Source organism: Acomys russatus, chromosome 14, assembly GCF_903995435.1.
Source record: "Acomys russatus chromosome 14, mAcoRus1.1, whole genome shotgun sequence".
Classification (NCBI taxonomy): domain Eukaryota; kingdom Metazoa; phylum Chordata; class Mammalia; order Rodentia; family Muridae; genus Acomys; species Acomys russatus.
Window position 1 is genome coordinate 54206518 of NC_067150.1, and position 17380 is coordinate 54223897.

The 17380-nt window shown below is 46.3% G+C and overlaps 1 non-coding gene across 1 annotated transcript; it reads left to right on the top strand.

The window, feature by feature from the left end:
• Positions 1-6294: 6294 nt before the first annotated feature.
• Positions 6295-6452, top strand: LOC127198801 (U1 spliceosomal RNA). The gene has a single exon (XR_007831849.1). It is a non-coding gene; the product is annotated as a U1 spliceosomal RNA (small nuclear RNA).
• Positions 6453-17380: the final 10928 nt, after the last annotated feature.

The window sequence follows — 17380 nt, forward strand, 5'->3', positions numbered from 1 at the left end:
ATAAGATAGGCTAGAAATAGGTTATTAGGCACCTGTGAACTGGCTCAGCAGGTAAAGGCAATCACTTCTAAGTCTGCTGTTCTATCGCTGGGGACCCATATGGTGGAAGCAGAAGAACCAGTTCTAGAGAGTTGTCCTCTGACTTCCATGTGCTGCGCGCACACACACACACACACATACACACACACACACGTATACACACATACACACAGGCACACATGCATGCACCTTCACACTTACACACCCGCACGCACTTGCACACATGCACACATGTGTACACATGCAAGCACACACATGTACACACACATGCACATGCATACACACATGCGCACACACACATACACACTCACACACACATGCACATGCAAAATAAATAAATAAGTAACTGTGATTTACAAAATGAACTTCTAAAATACCACACGTTTGCAAAATTGTTTAGCTCTTCCCACTAGCTCATGAACTCCTTGACAACAGAGATGATATCGACATCAAAAATCTGTTTAGACATTTGCAGAATGTCAGGTTCATAGAAAACTCCAATTCCCCAAACTCCAAAAGGCAATCCAAATATCCAGGGATGAGCTCAGTCTGGACTGTAGGAGGATTTCTGGTGGTTAGATAAAAGCCAGCATTCCCCAGGAACTTGTGAAACTGGTTCCCCTCCACCAAAAAGAGTCATTTCCCTTCCCTCTGGCAGAAGGGCCCTATGGATACCTGTGGTACCTATCAGCATACCAAAGTACATTCTGAGCTCAGCATGGTGGTGCACACCTTTAATCCCAGAACTTGGGAGGCAGAGGCAGGCGGATCTCTGTGAGTTCGAGCCCAGCCTGGTCTACAGAGTGAGTCCAGACAGTCAGGGCTACACAGAGAAAAACAAAGAACAAACAAACAAAGAGTGCATTCTGGTATCGCAAGGACTTGTTCCACATTTCAGAGTCCATGCTAGCATCCTCGCCCTTCTGATCTCCTCTCCTACCCCAAACCCTGTCCAGCTCCCAGGCTTCTCTCCCTGCAGGTGTCCACCCTTCCTGTGGCCTTGCTGTTTTATGCTCCCTCTGTGCTCTGCATCTGCTTCTCTCACTGTGTTTTCTTTCTTCTCCATCCCCTGCCATTCTCCCCTCTCTTGCACATAGCCCTGGCCATGTCCAGTCTGGTGGCCACGTTCAGTCTGTTTCTATTTTTTTTTAAAGATTTATTTATTATTATGTATACATTATAGATGGTTGTGAGCCACCAGGTGGTTACTGGGAATTGAACTCAGGACCTCTGGAAGCGCAGTCAGTGCTCTTAACCACTGAGCCATCTCTCCAGCCCCAGTCTGTTTCTTTCTCTCACAGCTCTGGACTCTTCCAGATGCCTCTGGCTGCTCCCTCCCTCCATTCCTCCCTCCCTCCACTCTCCCTCCCTCCCTCCCTCTCTCTCTCTCTCTCTCTCTCTCTCTCTCTCATCTACAACGAAAAGCCTTCCTCTTACCCATACCATGGAGCAGCCATATTGTCACTTTATACACAGAAGGTGGAGGCCATTCTTCAAAAGCCACAAGAACCATGCTTCCTGCTAGGTATGATGGAACAGAAACCAAGGCCTGAAACAAGCAAGTCCCTGTAGAAAGGGTTAAGAAGTGCTCAGTAAATTGTCCCAGAGAACAAAGCGGAAGAGGAGACAGGAACCAGGGCAAGTCTTCTCAGTGCTCCTGGCTAAAGAGGTCCCTCCCTAGTCTTAAAATGTTGAGGAGCCAAAGCTGGGCACAGTGGTGCTCACCTGTAATCCCAGCACTAGGGAGGCAGAGGCAGGCAGATCTCTGTGAGTTTGAGGCCAGCCTGGTCTACAAAATAAATCCAGAACAGCCAAGGCTACACAGAGAAACCCTGTCTCAAAAAAAAAGCAAAAACCCAAAATGTTGAGGAGCCGAACCTGGTGGTGTATGCCTTTAATCCCAGCACTTGGGGGGCAGAGGCAGGTGGATTTCTGTGACTTCCAGGCCAGCCCAAATTTATCCAGGCAAGTGATCCTCCTGCTTCAAGCTCCTGAGTGGCCACCATATCCTTCCATGTCGCACTTTAAATGCATAGCTTATTCCTGTGTGTTCTGCAATGTTAGATCTTTGTCGTTCAGAAAATATGGGCTCGGTGAATTATGTAGCTCTCCCAAATGTTGTTTTTTTTTTTTTTTAGCTCTCCCAAATGTTAACATACATGTTTATTTATATATGTCTACATTTATTTACTTACTTATTTCATGTGTCTATAATGTATATGTGTGAGTGTGCATGCCACTCCCGTGGAGTCCATAGGAACTACTTAAAGGAGTTGGTTCTCTCTTTCCACTATGTGGGTCTCAAGGATCAATGCCAGGCCATCAGGCTCAGCAGGAAGGGCCCTTACCTGATAGGCCATCTCACCAGCTCCAACACATATCATCCTAAAGCATCAACTATTACTTTTGTTGCTATCCCCACTGACTCCTGACAGAGGTCGCTAAGTATTGGAATGACGCCCAGTGACCAATGACAAATAGAAGTTTCCAAAAGTCCAGTTCCCAGCTTAAAGCTTGAGTTTTATCCGAGGCCTCAAAGACTGAAGTGTTCCCTAGGTGACCGGCTCTCTCTGCGTTCAGCAGATGCCAGCCTAACCGACTTTCCTCAGTCTCGGTTGGGTCTGTCCAAGGAGAAAACAGTGTTCCAGGGAAAAAGTTGGGCAATTTGGTTGGAAACTCAAAACTATTGCACAAGATCTTCTGCTTGAGACAGGCATTGTTCTTCAGGGTTCAGTTTGATTCAGACTTTCCATCTCTTCATTTCAGGCTAGCATTTTTTTTAAAACATGCTTTATTCAGGGGTCAGCATTTTAATAAAACTAATAACACAGTATTGGCTTACTGGGAACTTTTTCTTTTCTCTTTTCAAAATTTGAGACAGGCTGGCCTCAGAGTCTCGGTGTAGCAAAAGACATCCTTGAACTCCTGCCTTTGGGAGGCCTGCAGGAATCACAGACACTTACGTCATTGTGTCTAGCTTTCCCAGCTTTTAAGTAGATTTGGGGGAACTGAATTCAGGCTATCAAGCTTGCAGGGCAGGCACTTGTACCCAGCTCAAGAGATTTTTCACATGCCAGGTATAGATACATAAAATAAAGCAATCAATAAATATGAAAAAATCAAATTTAGTTTAAAAAATATTTATTAGTGTGCATATATAGGATGCACATGTGTGGTGGGGTTCCAGAGGCTTTCCTCAGACTAAGGACTTAGGCAAGTGGGAAGTGTTTGTACGTGGGGCCTGAAAAATAAGCCCACAGTCTGCCTCGTTGCCATGGTCACCCCATAGATAGTTGCTATTAGCAGCTTCACTTGACAGAGGAGGACTAAACTCCAAAGTAGTCACTATTTGCCAAAGTTCCACCTTGAGACCAAATTCTACAACCAGGATTTGAACCCAGGTCTACCTGACTAGTTGGTAAGTTCTGACTAGACGGCATCTGTGTAGATTCTAGATTCATAGGAGGGAGAAATACCACCTCAGTCTGCTCCATAGTCTTCCAGACATGGGCCTGGAGGTCCAGTGGACACCGATATTTGGGGATCAGTTGATTAGACTGAGTGGCAGCAAAATCAAATTTAGGATTTGTCTTACTTCTCTGTTCCAGACAGACATATTTTTCAACCAAATGAGAAAAACAAAACCAAACCAACCAATCACCACCACCACCAACAACAAAAACCCCACACATTCTTATAAACAAATTTAATAGTCTGGATTAAATCATTAGAGTGGTTTCAAGGTAATCTAAACATTGATTTAACTACATTTATTTTACAGTTCTTTTTTTGTTTTTTTGGATAGGGTTTCAATGTAGCTCAGGCTGGCCTTACACTCTCTACTTAGCTGATGACGGCCTTAGACTTCTGATTCTTCTACCTCCCAAATGCTGAGGGTGCAGATGCTGCCACCATGCGGAGTTTATGTAGGGCTGGAGCCAGAACCTAGGGCTTTGGGCTCAGTCCCCCACCCACCGAGTCCAGCCTAGAGTTGAGATTCCTTATTAGCTTTAGAAATTTTTGGTAGATTTATTTATTTTATGTGCATTACGGTAACTGTTTTGTCTGAGTGTATATGTGAACCAAATGTGTGCAGAGGTCAGAAGAAGATGTTGGATCCCCAGAAGTGAAATTATGGACTGTTGTGAACCATTATGCGGGATCTGGGAGTTGACTCTAGGTCCTCTGCAAGAGCAGTCGGTGCTCTTAAACTGGGAGCCATCTCTCCAGCCCTATCCCCACCCCCTGCCTCTACTCTCTTTTTTTTTTGTTTTGTTTTGTTTTTTTTGTTGTTGTTGTTGTTTTTTGAGACAGGGTTTCTCTGTGTAGCCTTGGCTGTCCTAGACTCACTTTGTAGACCAGGCTGGCCTCGAACTCACAGCGATCCACCTGCCTCTGCCTCCCGAGTGCTGGGACTAAAGGCGTGTGCCACCACGCCCGGCTCCTCCACTCTCTTTTAATGCAGGGTTTCACTATGTAGCCCTGGCTGACCTGGAACTCATTATGTAAACCAGGCCAGCCTCAAACTCACAAAGATACTCCTGTCTCTGCCTCCTGAGTGCGGGCCTTATTAGCTTTTCAGAAGCCGTTCGCATTCTCCCTGCTTGTCCTTGCTCCAAAAGAAAACACTTTGCAATCAGAAGGCAGCCAATTGCTCTTGTGGAGCTCATCCCACATCTCAGACTTGACTTTTGTTTTGTTTTGGTTGTTGTTTTTTTGTTTTCCTAGACAGGGTTTCTATGTGTAGCCTGGGCTGCCCTGAAACTTGCTCTGTAGACCAGCATGCCCTCAAACTCAGGGATCTACCTGCCTCTGCCTCCTGAGTGATGAGATTAAAGGCGTGGGCCTCCACTGCCCAGCTCCCGGATGGGATTCTATATGCTATAAACCTTCACTCATTGGCCGGTGTTGCCAATGACTCCTTAACTACACATGATTAATAACCCTGTGTCAGAATTTCACAATGGAGAGCTCAAATTGCAGACTTAACTCAGTGAAAACACAGGCCAAGTATTTATGGTGAAAATACTTGTTGAAAGACTTCCCACCTATAGACACATACAGCATAGCTCCCGGGAGTAGAACATCATTTTCCTAAAATCTTGGCAAGAGGCTGTGGAGTCCTGATAAGACTGGCGGCACAGAGGAGCACTTCCTCCTCCCTGTGGTACCCGGCCGGCTTCCAACAGCTCTGTGTTCCAGCTTCCCAGAGCTGCAGACAGCTTGAACTGATTTTTTTCCCCTTGACTTTATTACACTAACTTACAATGTACAGAAGTAATAAAAGAAGAAACGCAATGTTGGAAACATGATGCAATAGTGAGGGGCCATGAGCACAGTAAGATGAAGTTCCAAATGCAGAAGCAAGTCACAGACTCATCCAGGTTAAGGCTGTGCCAAGGTGGCCAGTGGAGGAGGGCTTTGGGGAGATGGCTCAGTCTGTGAGGTGCCTTTCATGAAAGCATGGAGAGCTGGGCTTGGATACACAGCACCCACAAAAAAAAAAATAAAATAAAATAAAAATAAAAATAAAAATAAAAATAAATAAAAGGCCAAAGCCTAGTATGGAACTCATGGCGGTACACACCTTTAATTCCAGCACTCAGGAGGCTGAGGCAGGGAATCTCTGTGAATTTGGGGCCAGCCTGGTCTACATAGCAAGTTCAAGAACATCGAGGGAATCCTGGTGAGATTCTGGTTTGGGTTTTTGTTTTGGTTTGTTTTAAACTGAGTATGGCTAGCATGTATCTATAACCCATCACTGGAGTGACAGAGACAGGGCAATCCTGAAACTCATTGGTCAGCTAGTTTACCCTAACCAGTGAGCTCACGGTTCAATTAAAAGACACTGTTCCAAAGGGCTGGAGAAATGGTTCTAGGATTTAAGAGGGCTTGTTTCTCTTGCAGAGGACCCAGGTCTGGTTTCCAACACCCACGTGACGCCTCATAGCTATCTGTAACTACCGTTCCAGGGGATCTGACATCCTTTTCTGTCTCCTGCAGGCATCACACACAGTACACATACATACAAGGCAGACAAAAATCATAAGCACAAAACAACATAACACGTCTTTTTTTAAAAAAAGGAAAAGTCAGGCATGGTGGCTCATTTTAATCCCAGCATTTGGAAGGCAGAGGCAGGATCTCTGTGAGTGTGAGGCCAACCTGGTCTACAGAGTGAATCCAGGACAGCCAAGGCTACACAGAGAAACCTTGTCCCGAAAATAAAGCAAACAAACAAGAGAGTAAATTTGGATACTTACCTGGCAGGAAGGCTATGACCACGGAGGTGGTTTCCCAGGGTGAGGCTCATTCACTGTATCTGGGACGTGCTAGCCCTGTGGCTTCTCCAAAAGCAGGAAACTCGACTGCATAATTTGTGCGAGTGGGGACTATGCTTACCTTCTCCCCTATAAGAATAAAAATAAAAATATAAGAGGGAGTGTAATAGGAAAAGACACCTGATATCAAACTCCACATACACCTGTGCACATATGCATGCATGGCATGTACACACACACACACACACACACACACACACACACACACACACGGGGAAATTAGTGGAGAATTGAAGTGCTCCTTGGTTCAAGGTGGGGCTAGTCACCTTTCTTCCTCTCTCTTGGGACACTTGGCATGGAAGTTAGGAATGACAAAAAACAATCCTGTGTTACTCATAGCAGCATCACAATGATTATACTTCCTCAGTCAGGCAGATTGTCATGTATTCAGGCATTCATTGATGAAATATGTTTGACACCCTCTCTCTTCCTTTCCATTGCTCACAGTCCTGGGAGGAGCCCAGTCACGAAAGCAGATAGTTACGAAACAGAAAGCTAAATGATGAAGCAGAAAGGTAGAGCATAGAAGACACGTGTGTGTGTGGGTGTGTGTGTGTGTGTCAAACATGGACCAATCGGAGGACTGGGATGCAATGAAGAGGGAACTTGCTCATTGGGATGGATGAGGAATGTATCCTTAGGGACACTGATGGACAGACGGGGATGAGCTGGTAGATGTGGGGAGTACAGGAGCCACGTGTTCACAGATCCAAATATGTGAGGGGCCATGACTACTCATGAGCTGGTGTCGGTGGCCAGGCTCCAGAGACTGTACTTGAACTTGGAGACCCAGCTTTTGAAAACTGTCGAGTGTGACCCTGGATGAAGTAATATAACTTAAGATGGAGGCCACAAACCAACAACAACAACAACAAAAGCAAAACAAAACAAACTTAATAGAAATGAAAATAATTTTAAAAGCATAACTACCAAACATTAACTCAAATTGAATGCAGAATGAATCCAAGGTATTTAGGGCATCGCTCACCCAAGTGTTGTCACGTGACTTCACTGCAGCTTTGGTTCTGAGCAGTCCTGAGCACAGAACCCATGTGCCTGTAGCGGACATGCTGTCATGCCTCATAGCACCAACACACACTGCTTGATTTAATTATGGGAAACCTACCACCATTATTAAGCAGAGAGGTATCCAACTAGTAGATCTTTAAATGTTTAAAGATACACTTGCTCCTCGAGCCAGGTGAGTTTCGCTTTACGATATAAATCAGTCCAGCTGTGCCTTACAGACAGCATCCCAGGAGGATGGGAGATGTTTTTGGGGAAAGTGCTCGCTATAATATTTTTGCATTTATGGGGCCCCTATTTTTCTGAGCATTTTACAGTCCATTGAGCTGAGTCATCGGCCTCCTGTGGGTAATTGCTGTGTTTATAACCAACAGCTCCTTTTGAGGATTAGGAAGGGTAAGGCCCGCGGTGCTTGATGCCAGCTAGCCCATTCCTCAGCCATGTCCCCTGTGGGATTACAGTCCTTAGAGGGAAGGGGGCCCTCCAGCACCCCGTGCTCTTCCCTGATACTTTCTGGAACCATCTGGATCCAAGTCGTAGACACTTTGAGAACAAGCTGATTTCCCCAGGCGGGAACAGCAGCTGGTCACCTTTCCACCCCTGTCTTCATTCTTCGCGGCACCATTGGAGCCAAAACCAGGGGCTTGGCTAAGGGGGCAGGGTGGGGTGGGGAGAGGGCTCTGTGCAGTACTGAAAAACGTTTTAAGCTCGCATGTGAAATGTGATTTTCTCGAAGACCTTGAGGGTGTGGTGGGCAAGAAGTAAAAACCTCGCCATGCTCTACATAACACAACTGGGTCCTCCTTGGGGCTCCGCCAGCCCCTCACTGTGTCCAGGGCCCCTGCTACTCTGAGAGGCTCCCTGCTTTACATACTGCCTTACTGATCTGCCTTGCAAATCTCCCCATTCTCAGGAAGGCCCAACTTCAAAGCTGGGGTTCGACCTTACCCCGAATTGCCTCGTCTCACATTCAGCAATCTTTCTTGTCCTGTTTGTTTAACTTTCTTCTCCTTTCTCCACCCACCCCAACATTTATGGTCACATGTGGCCCAGGCTGGCCATGAACTGAACTTAGTATGTAGCCAAGGATGACCTCGAACTCTTGGATCCCCTTGTCTCAACCATCTCTCAAGTGTTTGGATTGCAGACATGGACTACTGTACCCACCATTTAAAAAATTATCTATTTTTCTTACTTTTAAATTTTGTGTATGTGTGTTTGTCTGAATTTGGATATATATATATATATGAGTCCAAGTGCCAAGTTCTCTGGACCTGACAGCTGTGAGCCACTCAACAGGATGCTAGAATTGAACTCCAGTCTCCTGCAAACGCAGTAACCCTCCTAACCGATGAGCCATCTCTTTAGTTCCCTCCTGCCTGAAAATCCTCCTGCCTCAGCCTCCCACATCATGCTAGGATGACCAGTGCGTGTTACTCTGATAAGGCTTAGCAATGCAATTTTTATTTTTAATTAAAAAAAAATGTTTTATGTGTGTGGGTGTTTTGCCTGTGTGTATGTCTGTGCATTCAGGGAAGCCAGAGGAGGGAATTGGAGCCTCTGGAACTGGAGTTAAATATAGTTATGAGCTGACATGTGGGTTCTCTTAACCACTGAGCCATCTCTCCAGCCACAACAGTACCATTTTTGACATTAGAATTGTTTATTTGGAATGATATCCAAATAGCAGATGGGAAAGACCAAATGGGACATGCTACTGTGTCCCACTCCACTCTATGAATATTAGGTATGCTTCTGTAAAACTTAAGATATTAGTAATCGGGGCCTTTTCTGCTACCCACCCTAGCTCCCAAATAACAACAGAAAGACCTGTTAGATTTATTCAACAAGCTTTAAGCACTATAACTGGGCAGATATTCATCTATTCTAAACCATCTATGGTAGCCTGGCTACTTCCCAGCCATGCGCCCCTTTTTCTAGTCTCACTCTGTCACAAGCTTCTGCTGTATGTGTCTGTTCTCATGTTGACCTCTTCATGACCTTCTTCTTTTTTCTTCTATTTGCTCTGGTCCCTCCCTGAAACCCTCTGATTGGCAACAGAAGTCCTGCCTCCTGTCTTCTCTGCCCACTTATTGGCTAATCAGCTTTGTTGTTAACCAATCAGAGATAATTGGGGAACAATTTTTACAGAACATTGAGACAGCAGACTCTTCATAGAAATGACAGTGCCATGTCTGGACTGTAACCAGATCTCAGGCACAGAGATCAGCACCTGAACACACAGTGCACCGGACCAACCCCCAACAGCCTTCCCTTTACCTGAAGCACAAGGAATTGGGCCCAGGGCCTTGCATAGGCAAATGCTTTGCTACTGAGATACATAACCAGCCCTTAGGTGCTTCTTCATTTTTGTGATTAGCCAGTGTGTGTGTGTGTGTGTGTGTGTGTGTGTGGTGTGTATATATATATATGTGTGTGTGGTGTATATATTGTGTGTGTATGTGTGTGTGGTATGTGTGTGTATGTGTGTGTGTATTATGTGTATATGTGTGTGTGGTATACGTGGTATGTGTATGTGTGGTGTGTGTGGTGTGTGTGGTGTGTGTGGTGTGTGTGTAGTGTGTATGTGCACTCGTCAGACCCAAGGCATTTCAATACTAGGCAACTCCTCTCCCACAGAGCCTATTCCCCATCTTTAGTAGATAATGTTTAAGTCAGACACAGACACTTCTCCAATTAGTAAAATTTGTAGCTTAAAGGCTTAAAGCCAAATGAAACTTGCAAACAACTATTTAGCCAGTGGGTTTTTGTTTTGTTTTGTTTTGTTTTCGAGACAGGGTTTCTCTGTGTAGCCTTGGCTATCCTGGAGTCACTCTGTAGACGAGGCTGGCCTCAAACTCACATAGATCCACCTGCCTCTGTCTCCCAAGTGCTAGGATTAAAGACGAGTGGCACCATGCCTGGTGCCAGTGCTGTTTTAAAATGAGAGTTTGAATTCCTTTAGGAACAGGGAATTCCTCCCTGTTCTTGAACACCCAAGCTGAGTCTTTTAACAATGTTATCTGGATTGCCCCAGTAGACATCTATTTCTGCATCAACTCTGAAAAATCCACAAGTAAGAAGAAAAGCATTTCCTAAGTGTCCTCTGGTCGGTACTGTGTGTTATCAGCTGCGTTGAGCTTGTCCTCCTTCCTGCATCTACTTTTAAAGATGTATTGCTTTATTTATTATTTTGATGTGTAGGTGTGTGCCTGGATGGGTTTATGTGCATGCACCATGTGCATGCAGGAGCCCACAGAAGCAAGAAGAAGGTGTCACATCTCCTAGAACTGGAGTTACAGGTGGATGTCAACTGTCATATAGATGCTAAGAGCTAAACTTGGGTCCTCCATAAAAGGAGCTAATGCTCTTAGCCACTGAGCCATCTGTCCAGACCCCACACTACCTTTTAAACAATCTCCGTTGACCTTGTTGGAATTTCTTACTCTCCTGATTGTACAAATGCATGGGCCAACATTCTGAACCTGAGGCTGGGGATGTGGCTCAGTTGGCAGAGTGCTTGCCTAGCATTCTTGAAGTTGCGAGTTCCATCCCCAGCACAGCAAACACTGCATGTGGTGGGTCAACCTATGATCCCAGCATTCAGGGGGTAGGGGGAGGAGGATCAGGAGTTGGTGACACAAGTTGGGGTAAGACTAGCCTGGGATACAGGAGACCCTGTCTCAAAACAAACTCTGGCAGCTCTGGGCTTGGAAAGGTGTGGGCGGTGTTATGTCCCATGATAGAGCTGGGTAGAGTCTGGACAGGCTTGACGATGTCTTTTCCTTTCGGAGAACTAAGAAGGGGCTACTCTGAAATTTCTTCACTAGGATTTGCGGGGTATGGGTTCAAACAACATTGATGGCCCTGGAGGATTCAGGTCAAGTTACCCTGAGGTCATGTACATTGTAGTAAGAACCACCCTGTCTCCCCCCCCCCCCCAACACACACACCTTTTCACAGCCTGGAAGATGTGATTAAACCACCACAGTGCTCTTTGCAGGTACCCTAGTCCTACACAAGCAGTAGCCCACAGCCAGTACAGCTAGGTCTTCTGAGAAGCTGCCAGTCACAAAGTAGCAGGCATCCTACCACAGGTGCACCCTACCACAGGTGCATCCTACCACAGGTGCATCCTACCACAGGTGCATCCTACCACAGGTGCATCCTACCACAGGTGCATCCTACCACAGGTGCACCCTACCACAGGTGCATCCTACCACAGGTGCATTCTACCACAGGTGCACCCTACCACAGGTGCATCCTACCACAGGTGCATCCTACCACAGGTGCATTCTACCACAGGTGCACCCTACCACAGGTGCATCCTACCACAGGTGCATTCTACCACAGGTGCACCCTACCACAGGTGCACCCTACCACAGGTGCATCCTACCACAGGTGCAGTGGGGAGTGAGCTGTGAGACTAACCTGGAGCCTGGTTTCCATCCTGCTGTCGGCTTACTGGGCATCTGGGGCTTAGGGAGGGCAGTTTCCCTCTTTAGATACAGATCTAAATTACTTTTAAAAGTAATTATTGTCAGTACTCGGGAGGCAGAGGCAGGCAGATCGATGTGACTTTGAGGCCAGCCAGGACAGCCAAGGCTACACAGAGAAACCCTGTCTCGAAAATCCAAAAAAAAAAAAAAAAAAGTAATTATTGTTATTTGTGTGTGTGTGTGTGTGTGTGTACATGCACATGCTTGCAGAGAATTAAGGCATGTCAGATCCTCTGGAGCTAAAGTTACAGATAGCTGTGGTCTGGGTACTAGAAATGGAACTCTGGTCCTCTGCAAGACTAATACATGCTTGTAACTGCTGAGCCATCTCTCTAGTTTTCCAGGTCTGTTTCTCTTTTTCTTTTATTTATTTATTTATTTATTTACATAACTTATTTAGTTAGATTTTTTGAGACATGGTTTCTCTATAGCCCTTAGTGTTCTGGAACTTGCTCTGTAGACCAGACTGGCCTCGAACTCAGAGATCTGGAATTAATCCCTGCTGCTGAGTCTGTTTCTTTCCTTCTTTCTTTTCTTTTCATTTTTCTTTCTTTCTTTTTTTCTTTTCTTTTTTTTTTTTTTTTTTTGGTTTTTTTGAGACAGGGTTTCTCTGTGTAGCCTTGCCTGTCCTGGACTCACTTTGTAGACCAGGCTGGCCTCTAACTCACTGTGATCCACTTGCCTCTGCCTTCCGAGTGCTGGGATTAAAGGTGTGTTCCACCATGCCTGACTTAGGTCTGTTTCTTAAATGAAGTAGTTGGGCATGCAGTAGATTGGTTTCCAATCTCATATCAAGATGCAGTGAGAGGAGCTGATGACTTGAGGGAGGAGGGCTGGAGGAATGAGAGAAAGAAGAAGTCTCCAGGGGTAGGAGGTGTCCCCAAGGCTCCACATTAGTAGAATTCATGCCAAAGATGGTGGAACTCTTAGATAAACAGATGCTGTTCCAAATGAGTGGGAAGTCAATGTTCAAGCATCCTGAGCTACAGAGAAGCAGTCATCACCTCCTCATGAGGGCACATACAGGGCTTGGCACAAACATGCCCCACCCTCCTCTCAGTAAGACGTGGAGGAGCTTCAAGCCCTGTAAGCTGCCCTCTGTACATGCGGAAGCATAAACAGGACTGCAATCAGCGCTCCTGTCCCCCTTCTGAGGGGATGGGGTGGGGGTGGAGGACAGGACATGCACTGAAACAGAAAGGTGAACATGACCAAGTCATCTGCATAAGTAAGGAAGTTCATGGAAAAGGAGTTGTCTGCATTATAAAATGTTTTATAGGTGTTGTTCCTGGTGTGTGTGTGTGTGTGTGTGTGTGTGTGTGTGTGTGTGCGCGCGCGCGCGCACGCGTGCGTGTGCAGAGGCCACCCTGAATGCTGGTGTCCAGATGCTATCCACTTCCTTTTGAGACAGGATCTCTTCCTGGCCTGGAACTCACCAAGTAGGCTCCCCAGTGACTGACAGTGACCCCCATGGATTTGTCTGTCTCTCTCCCTCTCCAGTGCTGGTATCACAACTACCCACCATAGTTGGCTTTTTAAAACCATAGGTTCTGCGAAATGAACTCAGTTCCTTGTGCTTACCAAGTGAGCCATCTCTCCAGCCCAACATCTGTACTGGTGTCCATAGTAACAGTGTGAAGAGGTGCCCAGCGGTGGTTGTTTGGAACAAGGCTTCCACATGGCAGAAGCTTCATGAGAACAGTTTGTCACAGTGAATCCAAAACTGATCCCTGCACCCTGACCTCCAGTTTCCCCATTATGACCCAGTTTAGGCTCCCCCTTTTAAAAGCTTATAGAAATATTTCATCACTATAATTACAGGCAAGGTTCCCTCTGTCGTAAGAAGAGCTGGTGGAAAGGGGACAATTAGCCAAGGCACGTAATTGAAGGGTTTATAAATATATCCGGTGGATACTCTCCCCAGAATCCAAGGGCAGAGATAGTTCTTCAGCAGGAGGATGATGAACACTTTATTAGTAAAGCAGGAGTGAGGTGTCTGTGGGCGAGGGAGGCTTCCGGGGCCTCCTGTGTGGACTGAGTCACACCCTCCCTTTCCTACCCAGGAGGCTTTCCACGCTGTGGCCCCATTTGAAAAGTCTGCTCATCATGAGATAGGGAGGGAACATTTGGAATAGAGACAGTGTGACTCCTGTCACTGAGCAGAACAATGGAGGGTTCAAAAATAGTAGTATCTGCTAGTGGAAAGCCAATAAACATATAATTTTCAGGTAATTACTATCATATAATTAGCTCTCTGCTTTTTCATATGTCCTGGCGGGAACGGAATTGGAGAACCACTGGGACATAGCAGAAGGGAAGCTTGGTGGGTTTTTCTCTCTCCCAACCCTCGACAGAATTTGAGGGACAGAGTGCCCCCCCAAACTGGAGGAGCCCGTGTCCTCTTCCTTCTGGCTAGTGAGTTGGTCTTAAGGTGATTGGAATCCGCTCAGGACCTATAGGGTGAGCAGCTGGACTTCTCTCCAGCTCTTTAGGCCGCCACATGTCCACTCCCCTGGCCTCCCATGCCCTTTGGCAGGATGGTGTCACTAAACTCATCACACCCAAGAGGGCAGAAAATATGAAGTGGGGAAATCTTGGGTGTTACTACAAAGATGAATGAACGGCTGCCTTAGTTAGGGTTGTTTTGTTGTTGTTGTTGTTGTTTTGTTTTTTAGTTAGGGTTTTCTAGCTGTGAAGAGACACCATAACCAAGGCCAACTCTTATAAAGGCAAACATTTAGTTGGGGCTGGCTTACAATTTCAGAGGTTTAGCCCATTATCATCATGTCAGGAAGCATGGCAGTGTGCAGGCAGACATGGTGCTGGAGAAGGAGCCGAGAGTTCTGCATCCTGATCTGCAGACAGCAGAGACTATATCTCACATTGGGCAGTAGCTTGAACATAGAAGATGTCAAAGTCCGCCCCCACAGTGACACACTTCCTCTAACAAGGACACACCTACTCCAACAAGTCCACACCTCCTAATTCTGCTACTCTCTATGGGCCAAGCACTCACACACACGAGTCTATGAGGGCCATTTCTATTCAAACTACTGCAGAGGCAAGCCCAAGGCTAAAAATCTCATCCCATAGTGTCAGCCTTTTGTTATCATAATGGGGTCCACAAATCAAACTTTATAAGAAAAAGGTTTTTGTAGCTCACAGTTTGGAGGCTGAGAGTGCAAATAGCATGGTGCAGGCTCGGAACCCACGGTGGATGGCTCATGGTGGGGCAAGAGCAGAGGGAAGACTACATCTTGAGCCAGGAAGCAGAGAGGGAGGGGCAGGCATATTCATTTCATAATAACCCTTCCCAAGGTCTACCATGGTGGACAGTGGATGGCAGATGGCGGGTGGTGGATGGAGGGTGATGGAGCATGAACAAAGAAAGATCACATTGAGCCAAGAAGCAGCGAGGGAGGGAGCAGTCTTGTTCATGTCCTGGCGCCCTTTTCCCAAGAGCTATCAATGGGTTCTATAAGACTTACTGCCCTAAGGGTTTTCTGCTAGGTACTATCTCTTGAAGGTCCTAACACTTCCCAATACCACTACCCCAGGGACTGAGCCTCTAGTTGCATGAAGCCTAGGAGGACATTCAAACACTACCTAAATTAGAGCACTTAGCATTAATTTTATTTCTCTCATTGGGTTTTTGTTGGGTTTCAAATGAAGAGTATTGACGTGGAGTCCATGGGAGATAATGGGAATGCGAGGCCAGTGCTACAGACCTGTGGCTAACAGGCCCTGTGGAAGGGAGGCCTGTCATTGGCCTGTGTGTGCAGACTGGCTGTCATTAGCTGCAGCTGCCTTTTGCTTGCTCTTCAGCACCGAGGGATGGCACTGGGACCTTGCATCATCAGCTACCAATGCTGAAAACAGGAAATGTTGGCAATGCATGAGAGAGTACCTACCAAGCAGACACGCAGAGCGTGAGTACATTTGCAATATATCTGCAGTATTAAAATTTCATAGGGAAGGTAACAGGGTGCCCGGAGTCCTATTTGTGGCAACAATGAAAGATGGAGAAGCACTTCTTAGATGGTTCTATGATCCTAAGAGTCCTGGTCTGCAGATTTTACAGGTCCATGCCTGAGGGTTGCTCTGTGGATTGGTATCCACCCAACTCAGTAATGTCAGGGAGTGAGTTTGGGAGGCTCCTTAGCCTTTCTACAAGGAAGCTTCTATACACATGACTCATCTTTTTAGAGGAAGAGAGGGTGACCAGTTTGACCAGTGTCTTAATTTGTTTCCTCCTGAAAACCGAATCCAAGGTGGACCTGAGTGTTTTCATGGTGCCCAGGCATGAGGGAGAGAGGAACAGGGCCAGTGAGACAGGGCAGGAGGGAAGAAAAACCAGTTAAGAGTGTGCTACTGAAATGATTTCTGTCATGGAAGGGGGACCTCAGTCTTACTGGAGTGTCTCAGAGGAGTCAGACGCAATGGATCTCAGGATGTTTCCTTTGAAGGGACCTTTTTGTATGAGGGATGTAACTAAGAGGTACCCGCCCCCCCCCCCCCCCCGCATTAGTGTTCTCTGTCTGCCCTATCTCATGACCTGAAGTCTTGTGTCAGACCTTGTGTGTCATACCTCTCCACCTCCCCTCCCAGATCACGTCTGGTCACATGCAGGAGACTTGAGTAGGAATTTGGGGAGAGCAGGTGTCTATTCACCCCTGATGCGGGACCGAAGTGATGATACTACCAAAGCAAACTTGGTGAACCAATGAGTTTATTGGTGTTATTTCAGGAGTGTGGATGATGGGTTACTTATAGGACTAGGGATGACTCAAAGGCAGATGCATCACCCATGAGCATCCCACATGGCTGATGACTCATGAAAGCTGCAACCCTGGAGCTTTCTGAACGATAGGGCAAGTTGCTCAATAGGTCAGCTGGATGGAGAGCCCCACTCCCCACAACAGTGGTTTACTGCTTTCATAACTCTGGGGAGAGCAGGTTCTCGTGAATCTTGTTAGTTTTAGGAACTTCCTGACATTTACAAGTTGTTTTTGCCCTGAGTCTCATGGCCCTCCCCAGTCCTTTCTGCAGGGACTATTTGAATTCAGAGGAAATGCTCCAAGACAGGAATAGAGCATGATCTATCCCTGCTGTCATGGCTGCCTTGAACTACCGCTCTTCTGTTAGGTGCTCCTTTCCTTCTGAGCCTAACTTAGATTGGGCCTCCACAACCTTACAGATTTAAACTCTCTGTCTTTCCTTCTATCTCCCCCTCTGGTGCTAGGCTCTGAGTGTCCAAATATCCTTTCTTGACACGCAACACTGCTCATATTTCTGTGAGTATCTCTTTCTTTCAAGTATTTCATTTGAATCATCTGAGGTAAATTTTTTGCTCCTCAACACAATGCCAACTCTAAGGATGTCCTTACCCTCCAGGTCTCAGTAGAAGCTTTTATACTTTTTCTTCTCTTCAGAAGGGCTCTATGTTTCTCATGTGACAACCCATGTTAGGGGAGG